This window comes from Cupressus sempervirens, chromosome 4, assembly GCF_028749045.1.
Source record: "Cupressus sempervirens isolate cs-2001-9-10 chromosome 4, ASM2874904v1, whole genome shotgun sequence".
Lineage (NCBI taxonomy): Eukaryota > Viridiplantae > Streptophyta > Pinopsida > Cupressales > Cupressaceae > Cupressus > Cupressus sempervirens.
In genome coordinates, this window is record NC_143121.1 from 647,630,176 (window position 1) to 647,644,354 (window position 14,179).

Consider the following 14,179-nt stretch of genomic DNA (forward strand, 5'->3'; position numbering starts at 1 on the left):
GACATATTCCACAACAAATTACCTTGGTTGTTAACATCATGAAATAGCAAAAGAAGGTTGAATTTGAAGAGGAGAAGAAATTTTTGTCTTAATTGTCGATCTAAGAAACAAATGGAGTCTGATTGTGATCACAAAGTTAAATCAAAATTTGCATAGAAATCCAAAAACCCTATAGTACCATAAAACGAATTGCATGTAATGCCCACCCATAGTTTGATTTTCCATTATATTTACCAAACTCTTTTATGCCTATTTCATGCATATGCTAGTTTCAAGGATATTGAATTTATAATTATGGCATTATTTCATGACTTGGATTACATATATATCAATAAAGAATTACTTAGTTGATTATATTGCACACGTTGATTGATATTTATGATTACTAGCACATTAATGATGGTTTAATAGTTCTTAGTTAGTAAATGTGGTTGCTTTCATGATGGTATCAAATAATGAGTATTATTCACAATGATGAGTTTCCATGTTTGAATATGTGATGATTTGTACCCAAGACTTATTATAGTACTTACCCCATACTTGCATGTGTATGGTGTGTGTGTTTGTTTTACTTTTCTACCTAGCATGTCTGATGTGGTTAAGGGAGGGAGTTGTAGTTACCTGCTAGTTAGGATCTACATGATGTACCACTCCCTACCATTGCTTGTTTAGCTCAGACATATATGTATATATATATGCTCATCTTTTATGCAGATTGCAAATACCTGACATCAACTTCCCTAAATTGGCTAGGATGAGTGTGCCCTATCGCAATAACTCAACAATAACAATAGGGAAATACTATTTAGGTCCAATCCCAGTCATGGCCTAATTACTTGTCCTATGAAGGAGGACATGTCTTTCACTTTCCACCATTTTTAAACCCATAAGTTTATCTTTGGTCATGTTGTTTACTTTTGAGTTTTGGTAATGTTTCTTTTATGTGAATTTGACTATGTGATTTATTTGGTAAATGATTTAATTATAATATTTGGGTCAATCATATAATATTGAGAATTAATAAATATTATTTGATTAAAAAGAAAATATTAAAATATTAGAATATTAGTTAATTAAATATATCTTTGATTTAAAAGATTTAATTTAGAAGTCTAATTAAAAAAATTGGTTAATGAGAAATTAGAATATGGTGATATTTAATTAATTTGAAATTAATTAAATATGTACATCAGTTTAAAAGATTTAATTTAAAAGTCTAAGTTAAGAAGTTGGATAAAATGAGAATTAGAATATTAAAAAATTAAAAAAAATAATATTATTTATTATAATTATTTAATTAATAATAATTAAATTAGAGTTGCATTTAAATAATAAGCTTTAATTATTATTAATTTAAATAATAGATTATGCTTTAAATAGTGCTTGTACTAATTAATAAAGTGGAGGAAAAGAAAATATAAAAGAATATTTTTATTAAAAATTTCTTTAAATGTGCATGAAAGGATTAAATAATAAAAGTTTATTTCAAGGAGAGGCCTTTGCATGTTCGAAAATTGGAAACCCTAGGTAGAGTTGAACTCTTTATTAAGAGGCTCAAGCTGATTTCTACACACAAGTTTTGGAAAGTAAAATTTAGAATTTGATCAAAAGAATTGTTGAAAGTTTTAGAGGACTTGGATTTTCATGCATTCACAAATTGTCTCAGATTTTAGCTCTGAATTTGAGGTAGGGTTTGAAAACCTATTGTAGAATTTTATTAAAAGATCTGTCTACTTTGTGTCTTCTTGGGTGCTTGCATATTGTTTATTAATTTACTATATTAATTTTTGGATAAAGAATTATGTTGTAGATTTTGAAAAAGAAAACCTAATTGTGGAAAAATTATAGAAAATTATTATAAATTTTAAAACCCTTTTGATATAGGAAAATTCAATTATATAGAAAATTGGAAGAAAATAATAAATTGAATAGCTGGAGTTTCAACTTTGAATTTTTCATTAGAACCATGTGATTATCATGAATTTTTTAAATAAAGATAAATATTTTCTTATATCTAAAATAACTTAATTATAAAGGTTATTGGTAAAAGCAAAAGATTATTTGGGAGGAAAGCATGTTGTAGCTAAACTTATGCATGCATGTGAAAACAAATATACTGAAGATAAAAAACTAAGTATATTATGGTTGCATGATTTGAGAGATCAAAGGAATGTGAAATAGTGATTGGATGTTTATTTTTATTTTATAAAAATATAATTCAATTTTTGAATTTATTTTAATATTTTATTAAATTAAAAAACTTCATTTTTATGATTATTTATTAATTTCAAAAAATTAATTTTTCAAATTTATTATTTTTAATTTTTTTGAATTATTTATTAATTCTAAAAATATATATTAATTTTTTATTTAAATGATTATTATTTATTAATTTTAAAAATTAAATTAATACTACTCATTTCATTATAAAGTGGATGTTGGTATTAAAAAATCCTTTAGTTAAACTATTAGTTGCATATAAATGATTTTATATTTATTAATGCAAGTGGGAAATTAATAAATATAGAATTGTGATTTAGTTATATTTTAAGAGAAGTTATAGTGGGGTTCATTATATAATCTTTTAGTTATGAATACTTAATATTATGAGAGAAATTGTAAAACTTAATTAAAATTATAATTCCAAGTTTAAGTTATCTCTAGTTGTATCATGAATTGAAGGAAAAGTAAATATTAATATTGGACTTAGTATAGGTCAAATTAATATTTTACAAATGAAATTGATATTAATATTTAATCTAATAATATACACTTATGTTATTAATTAAATCATTTATGATTTATGATTATTTAAATTAAAAACGTGATAATGTTGCATGATATTTTGTATGCACAAAAAGTTTTGATATTTAAACAATTATTGATTTAAATAAGTATATTGGCATAACAATTTATATTAACATGTATATTCTTACTTTATTTCTAAACACATCCTTGTGACCTAAACTAAAGAAAAGAAAATGATAGAATTAAATCATGTGGCTGAAATCTTTGTGTTTTCTAATATTCTATTTATAGCCTTCTGATGTTTTTTTTATTTTTTATGGTTTTTCTTTGTGAGTTGTTTAGTTGGCCAAGTTAGGATGTGAATTAGAGGCATTTTTGAGATTTCTTATATGATTATTTGACTGGATGTCATGATGAACTTTATGATTTGAATTGAGATATATATTTTATGAGCTTTATGCTATTGAGCATTTATGAATACTTGGGTTTTGAGAACCAATGTTATTTTCGGGGTGCCTATTAAGGAACCAAATTTGATCAATATTATTTTTGTGGTATGGGACACAATTATGGTTGTGAGTTATGGGAAGGTAGTCTAGATGCATGTCTATGGGAGTGGCTTGCAATGGGGGTTAGGGCCGAAAGTGGTTGCTAGGGTAAGTCATTGTAAGTTGTGTAACAAGTGATAACATATTAATTGAAATACTTTTCTCCCCAATGCCTTGAGATAAATTAAAAAGATAAGTTAGAGATTTTTCCTTGTCCATGACTTGAGTGCTTTTATAGACTAAGGATGAGAATGAGATGATACCTTGAGAGGTATGACTAGTGTCCTCATCTTCATGAGAGGGTATTCTAGTTCTGTATAGAGTCATTAGGGGGCTGGGGTCCTAAGAGATTGCTAAGGTAATCTTAGAGTTGGCTCATGCAATGACACTCCATAGTATGTAGTTTGAGTCTCCATGGTTTTTTATATATTTACCTCTATTGGTGTACTTGTTGGATATTAATTTTGATGGTGTATTTATTGTGCATTGTTACTCATTGGTTGGATGTCATTTATTATTGACAAAATGAATGACCAATTATGCATTGGTGGTGTTTTTATTGTTGGAGTTATTGATTGGTGGTTTACTTTTATTGATGATAGTTGTTATCTGTTGGTTATTGTGCTTGTGACACTTGACATTGATTTTGAGGTGGTTGTACCCTTTTGGTTTTGATATTTGATTTATACTTAGTAGTTGTTGTTGATTTTGGTAAGTGATGTTGGTTTAGATGAGTGTCTTTTTTACTTTAGTTTTCTTTTTCAATAGTTTGTGTTACCCTTGAGGTATATTTAGCTATTAGGATTCCTTACCTATGATTTTTTTATGATTTGATTATATATGTGTGGATCATACATTATCTCTCTTGCACGGTGGAAGTGGGAGCCTGATTAGGTGATCACATGGTCAAGAGGTAGTGTCTTCTTACCATTTGGGTCCCTCTTAGATTGATAGATGTTGGATGCTCGTTGATACAGTTGTACCATTATCATTCTTATTCTTATCTTGGAGACTTCTATTCATTTGATGTATCATGTGTTTTGAGATCCCATGGGATATTGTATTGTATATTAATGTACTTGTATCTATTTTCACATACTATGTGACATGTGCAATGGATGTTACTCATTAGATGTGATTTCATATTATTAGTTGTACTTGTGCATTTGCTTATGTGATAATGTATCAGTTGTTTCTTTATGATCAAGAGACTTTGTACTTGAGACTTAAACTAATTAATACAAACTTCGTAATGTGACTCAATGTGAAGGAACCTTTGAGGAATGAAAATTGTATTTGCAATTTACTTGATGTGTATGTATATTTTGTTTCGTCATTATTGTTACTTTGATGTTGTTTAAACTTATTATAAAAAAAATATTTTAGTTAACATTGTAACATATTAGGTTTATTTCTCTTGGGTTCCTAAATAGGACATTACATTGCCGATCAACAACATGGATTTATCCATGCTAGTAATAGATAAGACAAAGGAAATTTTTTTCACAATATCCTATTCTTTAGTAGAGGTGGTACCAATACTAGATAAAGTAACTGAGGATGGTAGAGAAAAAAATGGATTATGATGGATCAATGATGATGAATTAGATATTATAGAAGATGAATGTATTTTGCAATTCGTAGAAATAACAATAGGATTTTCAAAACCAGAAAGGAAGAGAAAAAGGAAAGCTTAGGATTAAGGGAACAAGAAGCATCTACAAATAATTTCACCGAGATTAGAATTTTTTTGAAAAGTACCAAGGGTTGAAGCCCCTTCCCTTGGGAAACAACAAATATATTGATTTAGAATGCTAGTGACATTGGGGACACTAACAAGAAGTTCTTAATCAAGCATTGGCTCTATGTTTTACTATGATACTTATGTTTTATTTAGAAAACAAAACTATATCCAAAGGATGGTAAAATAAATTATCTTATTGTAAATGATGGAATGAATTCTTCTATCAATCTGCTAAAGCATCTGAGGGTCTAGGGATGATGTGGAAAGAGAGTGAACTTTTGGTAGATATCATGGAAGAAACCACAAGTTGAATTGTTGTCTGTACATAAGTCTTTCTTTGAGTATTTTTTTAATTGTGGTTTGTGTCTATGGAACCATTAAAATAATTTAAAAAGTGGCTACATGGCCTAAGATATTTTAGATTTCATCAATGTGAACAAATATGCCAAATTTATTATTGATGGGGATTTCAATGCAATACTGAGAAAATTAAAATTTAGCTTGGTGGTAACAATAAAATCAACTAGATTATGATAGATTTCAAGAACTTTAATTTGGTTCTAAGCTGATGGATAGCCAAGCTCCTAATGGAATATATAAATAGAACAATCAATAAAGGGATATCCTTAACATAATAGAGCATCTCAATAGGTTTCTCATTTCTCCTAAATTGATAGGCAATTTGATCTTTTTTGGGGAACTCCTTCTAGCATTAGTGTCGAATCACCTTTTGATTGAGCTAGACATTCATGAAAAGTTTGATAGTTTGAGAACATGCTTCAAGTTTGAGAACATGTAGTGGTGTGAGTATAATTTAATATTTCTTCTTTAAGCATGATGGAAAGAGTATAATAGGAAGGGAGCTGGGGTTCTTGTAGTTTTAGGCTCATAAAGAAGATCATATATGTAGCACCTCTCTCATTTGTATTTTGTATGCCATCTTAATGGATTTGATTTTGATATTCATGCTTATTGCTTGATTGTGTTAGACTCATGAGTCATCTACATCTTTGGGGTGATTTGACTTATGTGCTACATCAACAGTTTTTAGTTTTAGGCTCACAAAGAAGATCCAATATATAGTGCCTCGTTCGTTGCATTTTGTATGTCATCCTAATGGACATGATGTAGTGCCTACCCCTAGTTTGCATTTCTGTTATCATTGTCAAACTCTTTTAGGCTAGTTTTATGCTTGATTATTAGTAGTATTGTTTTGAGATTATAAAATATTGCTTTACATTTAGTTGATTTTATGATGAGATTACTTGGTACTCTATAATTCATGTATGCATGATGATTATTATAGAGTTTTCAATTATTAATGATGATTAGTTAGATGGATTATCATATGTGTTTTATTATGGATACTTACCCCATACTGCATGTATATGGTGTGCGTGTATGTTTTCTTTATGTATGGCATTTTTGATGTGGTTAAGGAAAGGAGTCATAGTCACTTGCTAGTCAAGATCTACATGATGCACCACTTCCTACCATTGCCTGTTTAGCTTAGAATATTGTGTTTGTACATGTGTGGATTTTATGCAGGTTGCAAGTATTGGGTATCGACTTTCTTGAATTGTCAGGATGAGCGTACCCTATCGCATTATCTCAATGGTAAGATAAGGGCGATAAATTCTTAAGTCTAAATCCTAAACCTTTAAGCCATTTGTCCTAAAAAATTTGGGACAAGTATCTGAGTTGATTACCCTCTGAATGCATCGAATGACGTTAATATGTGATTATAACCCTTTAGTTTGAGTTTGTATGTGTTTTGCTATGATGGGTTTTCATATTTTGTTTTATGAGTCTTTGGTGATTTTTCTATTAATTAAGTCAAATTAAATAATTAAATTAATGATTTAATTTAATAGAGAATTATTATGGTGTTTTAATATTTAACTATATTTAATTAATTGAGAAATTAATTAAATAAAAAGAATTAAATTTAAAAATAAAAGTTAAAAGTATAATTTTAGAACGTGATAATATTTATTTAATTTAATAATAATATATTTAGAGTTTATTTTTAAATAAATGCTAAACAATATTATTATTAAAGTTAATAAATATTTTATCAATTAATGTTTCAAAAATTAATTAAAGCATGAAAAGATATTAATTAAAAATTTTCATAAAGTATACGTGAGATTAAAATATAACAAATTCATTAAGAAGTGGAAAAAAAATTAATTTATTAAAAGTTCATGATTGCATGATAGTGTGCATGAGATTAAATTTAATAACAATTTAAAAAGAAGTCAAGTAAAAATTAAATAAAGTTATTTTATAATTCAATTAACATGTATGGGAAGAGATAAAGAAAAGATTAAGGAAAGTTAATTTAGAGTTGAAGTCTAGTGAGCAAGGAGTTCTTTCAGGTGAACACACAATTAGTGCCCCTATTTGAGGAGAGAACTCCATATCACAATTTGGGGGTTCATTTTCGAAGGGCTACAAATTTTGGAGAAGGAAGGAATTTTCGAAAAGGAGAAGGTTCTGAGAGGAGGGAATTCTCTACAAGCTTCTTGGGCGTAGTGATTAACATTAGTGTCCAGGTAGACGCTTGTGTTTATTCGCTCAATTTATTACGCTCTTATTTACATGTCTTCATCGTGACTGTGGATTGATTGTCTATGTTTTACTGTGCCAAATCCTTCAATCTTTTAATCTGAAATTTCTTATATGTATGTTGTTTTCGTCTGTATATGAGAAGATTTAAACATTAGAGCAATCCTCCATCTGTAGAATTAAGATTGAGAAATTAAATCTGGGTAGGGTTTTGAATATATATATATATATATATATATATATATATATATATATATAAATATATAATATTTAAAAGAAAAAATAATAATATAAATATATAATATATATATATATATATATATATATATATATATATATATGTATATGTATATGTATATGTATATGTATATGTATATGTATATGTATATGTATATGTATATGTATATATATAAATTGTTTTGTGGGAGGAGCTTGATTGTTTTATTTTTAAACAAAAAGCTTTTTTTTATATAAATTATATATGTATTAAATTTAATAAATAAATTAAAAAAATTGAAATCATTTTAAGAAAAGGGTCTTTCTTTATTTAATTTATAGCAAAATAATTTTAAAAAAATAACATAAATTTAAAATTAGGGAGGGGTGGGTTTTACCCAACCCCTACCCCCTTACCTTCCTTTGTGGCACTATCACCGAGGTTGTTGCTCGCAGCCATGCTTGTGACAGTAGCAACATGTTGCAGTCGTAGTATGACTACGATAGCAACCATATAGAATATGGCTTGCTATGATTTAAATTGTATTGCAATTTGTTATATATATATATATATATATATATATATATATATATATATATATATATATATATATATATATATATATATATATATATATATATATAATTTTTATATTATAAAGTTTTTTAAATAATTAATTATTAATAATTTTAATAATAAGTTTTATTTAATTATTAATTTAGTTATTACAAAATTTAATTAATAGTTATTAACAATATTAATAATAAGTTTTTAATATTATTGTTAATTATTATTTTATTAATAATATTTATTAATAAAATTTTAATATTACTTCTTTATTATTTAATAATATTTATAAGTTTTATTATTATTTATTAATTTAAATAATAATGCATTTAAATATAGTTAATTTTATTTAATTAATGAAATTATTGATAATTTTATTAATTATTAATGATTCATAATTATTGAGATATTAATATATTTATTTATGTAATTATTAATTAATTTAATTAATTGTAAATTAATTAAGTTTAATTGATAATTAAAGTTATTCAATGGAGTTATAATTTATTTAATGATGGATAATATTGAGTTTAATAAAATTATAAATTATTTTATTTGACTAGTCTTAGGATGTTACTAGAGGCTTGGGGGTTATGTGTTTGTGATGTCGTGTTGATGTTTTGATCTCGATTCTTTAAACTCAACCATGGTAATGTGTTTGATATGCTCTATGAGATGTTTTGATGCATTGATTGTTTTTGCTTTCTAGTGTTCTTATGTGATGCTGAGGTGAATGTATGACCTACTTGACTTAACCATTTTTGAGTCTCGATTAGTTGTAAATTTGGATTGCTTTCTAGTCACTTTTATAGGACTGAGGTGTTTGTATGTTTTGTTATTGGTGATTTCATGTTATGACATGTTTGACTTAACCATTTTGATTATTTAATCAATTATTTTTTTGGGATGCTTTCCAATTGCTCGTAGAGAACCGATGTGTTATTGTAATTTATCTTTTGATTCTTTCCAATCACTTGTATAGGGATGAGGTGATTTTACTCTGATTCTTTGATTTATACTTTTATGAGCCTAGGGTAGGTCATCTACTTGCAATGTCGGGAAGTGGCTTGCAATGGGGGTCGGGGCCTAAGTGGTTCCTAGGGTAACCCATTGTAAGTTGTTTAATAAGTGAAAACATTCCACTAAATGGGAATAAAATGAACCTAATAAGAGTCTTTGTATGTTCTCGCCCATGCCTTGAGTGCTAGTATAGACTAGGATGGGAGTAGAGAGAACACTTGGTTGTGACCTTGCATCCATAGTATGCCTTGTCAGTATGAGAGGATACTAGTGGCTGCATAGGTATCACTAGGGGGCCGAGGTCCTGAGAGACTGCCAGGGTAACTCTAGCATGATTCATGTGATGACACTTACCCACTTACATAGTAGGTTTCCTACGTGTCTTTGTGTGCCTCTGGATCTAGATGTCAATTTATCTTGGAACCTTTGAGTTAGGTTACTTTTAGGATCTCTTAGAATTAGAGTGTACTTTTGATATTTGGCTTGTTTTGTTTGGGACTTGAGACTATCTTTTTAGTGTGGTGGGAGTGGGCTATTTAGGTTCCACACAATTAGGTGGTAGTTCTTTTTACTCTTACCATTGAGATCCATCCATAGTTATCATGGCTGGAGCTTTCTTATCTGCATTTCCTTTCTTTCTATCTCTGTGTTTTATGATGGATGGTTATATCATTATAATGGATGGTTTCATTTGTTGTATTGTACTTGTATCATGGATCTGAGGAGTATGATGTATTTCTAGTTTTACATATGTATATTCTTTTAGCCTTTCATACCCTATGACATGTACAATGGATGATTGAGCATTTCGAATTTCATTTGCTAAGAGGCACTTGGAATAGATGTATATTATTTAAATGGACATTGGAATTTATAATTATTTTTTCATATGGATGTGGTATTTGTTAGACTTAGTATTAATTAAATTTAAATGTAACTCAACATCTTGGGATCCTTAAGGAATGTAACCTATTATGTATGCTTTTAGTTGATTGTATGTTATTTCTTCCACTACTATGTGTTTGATGTGTATGTTTTATCTTTCTTGTTTTCTTAATTTTTATTTTAAATGTTTGGCAAACTTAGTAAAACTTTAGGTTAATTCTTTTGGATCCCTTGGCTGGGCATTACACGTGACTTTGATGTTCATGTTTATTGTGTGATGATGTTTAACCCATGAGTCATCTACATCTTTGAGGTGATTTGACTTATGTGTTACATCAACAATCTATTTATGCATTATATCTACTTGTGGGAATCATGATGCTATGGTTAGTTGTATACTAGATTTGATATGCCTTGTATTGGTTCTTTATGTGTACTATTGTTCCTATGTGATTTGTTGATCTAGTCTTGGGAAGCAATGATTATCCACATGCTATGCTTTTATGTGACATTGTAAGATGCACCCTATATATTTATTCTTGTGTCCATTTCGAAATGATTGTCGTAGTTTTGGTTGATATCTAACTTATGAGATTTATGATATTTCATGATGGTTTCACTAAGATATGTGTTAGTGACTACCTAGCTTTAAATGGTATCACAATGCTATTTTGTGAGTACCCTTATGATGTGATCAATGGTTGGAGTGTGATGCATTTGATATTGTACCTTATTCTAGTTCTTGCATTGGTGTTGATCTATATGCTAGATTAGGTTGCTAATAGTATTTTGATAATATCTATATGATTATGTTTTATGGTGTTAATTGGTATATTTTGCATTCAATGTTATGGATGTTACACCAGGATGATTTTATGGGATTTTATGTTATATTATGTCATATATGTTAAATATTTCTGTTGCTTACTTCCACTAATATATTCTTGTGAAATGGTTTATTTAAATGCTTTAATTTAATACAATGTTATATGATTATATATTGTGTATTATTGTATTGCACCACTATTATGCATTTTTCTCATTGGGGCTCATACAAAGTGAGGTAGAGTTGTAGTCACTTGTGAGATCAACACGATCTCCCATTCTCCTTCATTGTGATTATTTGTGATATATGCACTTAAGCTATTTATATATTGAACGTCTTCACTTGATGTTTGCATTTTCATTAAATTGGTACCAGATACAATCATCTTGAGTTGCAAGAATTAAGTGTGTACCTACATCCCTAGCAGCATCACCAAGAGGTAGTAACTTTGGCTTTGCATATTGAGCCAATGTCATCCTTGTATGGGTGATGCATCCAATTATTACATATTATACCTCTAGTAAATTATTGGTAAATATATTTTCATATCAAATTCTTGTGTATTAGAGTTCTTGTAATTATTACAAAAGAATTTTATTGCAATGTTAATTTAATACCAAATGCTTGTGTATTAGAGTTCTTGTAATTGTTACAAAAGAATTTTATTGCAATGTTAATTTAATATGTTTTGGTGATTTTGATTATTTTATTTTATTTACCAACTAAGTTGTCGTAGTTGGATTCCAGCTAATTGGAGTTTATTTAATCAAAGGAGTTATTTAATTAGTTAAATAATCTATTTTGAAAATCACTTTTGGAGAAAAGTGCTTAAAATGCTAAAAAGTCAATTTTATTCTCACTTTTTAAGTCCATGTTATTAAAATTGAGGATTTTCCTCCAAAATACTCTCAGAGAAAATCTTTCTTTTGTTCATTGTGTTTGATCTAGTTGTTGGACTCTTACATTGAGCACAACTCATTGGGTTTGTGTCAAGATTACTTCACTTTGCTAAATTTTTCAATTGATTGAGTAGAGTCTTTATTTTTATTTCTCTTTTATTATTTTTTACCATTTGTGTGAGGTAGGGAATCTCATCCTTTTTAAATGGATTTGTTATTAAAAATTAAATGTATTAGGACCATTGGATGAGAATTGACATTCCTTTATGTTTCTCCACCTAGATTAATAGGTGTGAGCATTTGATGTCTTGTTCATGTGGGTTTTGAAGTTTTAGGATGGTTATGTTATTGCATTTTTCATACATGCATGAAATTGAAATATTATTGATTTTTTTTTTAATGGTGGGTGCAAAGGAGGAAATGGGTTTTAATTTCATCAATTTATTTGATGTTTGATTTTTTCATTTTTTGATTTTTCATCGACACCTCATTTTGTGTGTCACTCAAAGATCTATCAATAGCCATATTTGGCTTCATTTGGATTATGAACTTAGTATCCTATACGACAAAGAGTAGTATGATGGAGTTGGAATGGTTAGAGTACATTCTAACTATTTGTATATCTTAGAGTGAAAGTTCTCTTTCAATGTTGAAATGTTGATTTTTATCATTTGTCAAAATTTAAGTATTTGATTTTTTAGGTATTTTGTGCCTTCCTCACGTTATAATGAGATTATTTATAGATTCCATGGAAATCCTTTCTCTTGGAAAAGTGGTCATTTGATCTAAGTGTGTTGGGCCTTTTTATTATTTCTAGTCGGTTATTTTTTGAGTATTTTTAAGTTGAGATATCCTTGGTGTTTCTATTGATAGTCCATTAACACCTTTCATGCTTGAGATTGAGCTTGCATACAATCTATCTATACATGGTGTTTGAGGCTTCATCTAGGCATGTAGTTGACCTATACTCCTATATCAAGATCTAAGTGATCTATTCTCTTAGCATTTACGATCAATCAAAATACTATGTTTTTGTATAATTTGTTAATCCAACTTCATAAAGCTAAGATCACATGCATGCAAAGATAACCTGTCACCGAAAAGAATGGAATAGCAAAGAAAGGGTTTGGGCTCTGAAAATATAAAAGATTATATTAAAAATCAAATGAATCAATTAAAAATACAATGATAAATTCTTATAAAGGAGACATGGTAACCTAAAATGGGAAACCCTAAAAAGAAATCATTTAATAATTAATATAATTATTAAATATCACTAATGCATAAAGTGTTATCTTAAGGGAGAAGGAAAGATAAGTTGACAATCAAGTCAAGATGAAATAATAGTTAAGCTATTGCTTTATTCTAACACTTCCCCTTAAGATGAGTGATAATGAAGCTATAAACAATGATTGAAAAAGTAAAGAAAACTACAATACAAAAGAAAACTTGGGTCTTGACAACATGGCTTGATGAGGTACCTAATCAAAATCAAATATTTTTAAAGTGGAAAAATATAGAAAACCTCATGGGAAAAGATTCTACACCAAACTAGAGAATGTCCTAGAAAATAGGAATGCAAAAATGATTATGAAGAACACCACTAAAGCATGAAGAAGTTGCAAAGCTCTATCAAAAAGTAACTTTTGATCTAGAAAACCTCCACTAAAATAAAAATTGATCAAGTAGAGAAGACTATAACCTATATGAGTTCCATCAAATGACACTACTCAAGTCAAGAGGTACATAAAGGCAAACAACTAAAATCAAAGATATAGATGGCATAAACATGGAAGCTTGAAAAACTGATCAATTGAATATGGAACATGACTAGGTAGAGAAGATTGTAATCTGCATGAATTCCCTCAGATGAAACTACTCAAATCAGAAAGTAAACAAAGGAAAACAAATGAAATTGAAGATACATATGGCATAAAACACCAAAGTATGAAGAGATGATGAATGAACATGGAAGGTTGCCTCCAAAATAAGAAATAAAAAAGTATTTGTATGGTAGATGATCCATCTCACTAAAATTCATAGGTATCCAACCACTGCATTTGTATAGTACATAGGAACAAATAATGTATAAGTTGTATAGCTCATTCCATCAAACAAAGGAAGCATAAGTCAAATGAGCTAGAGAAACCTCCC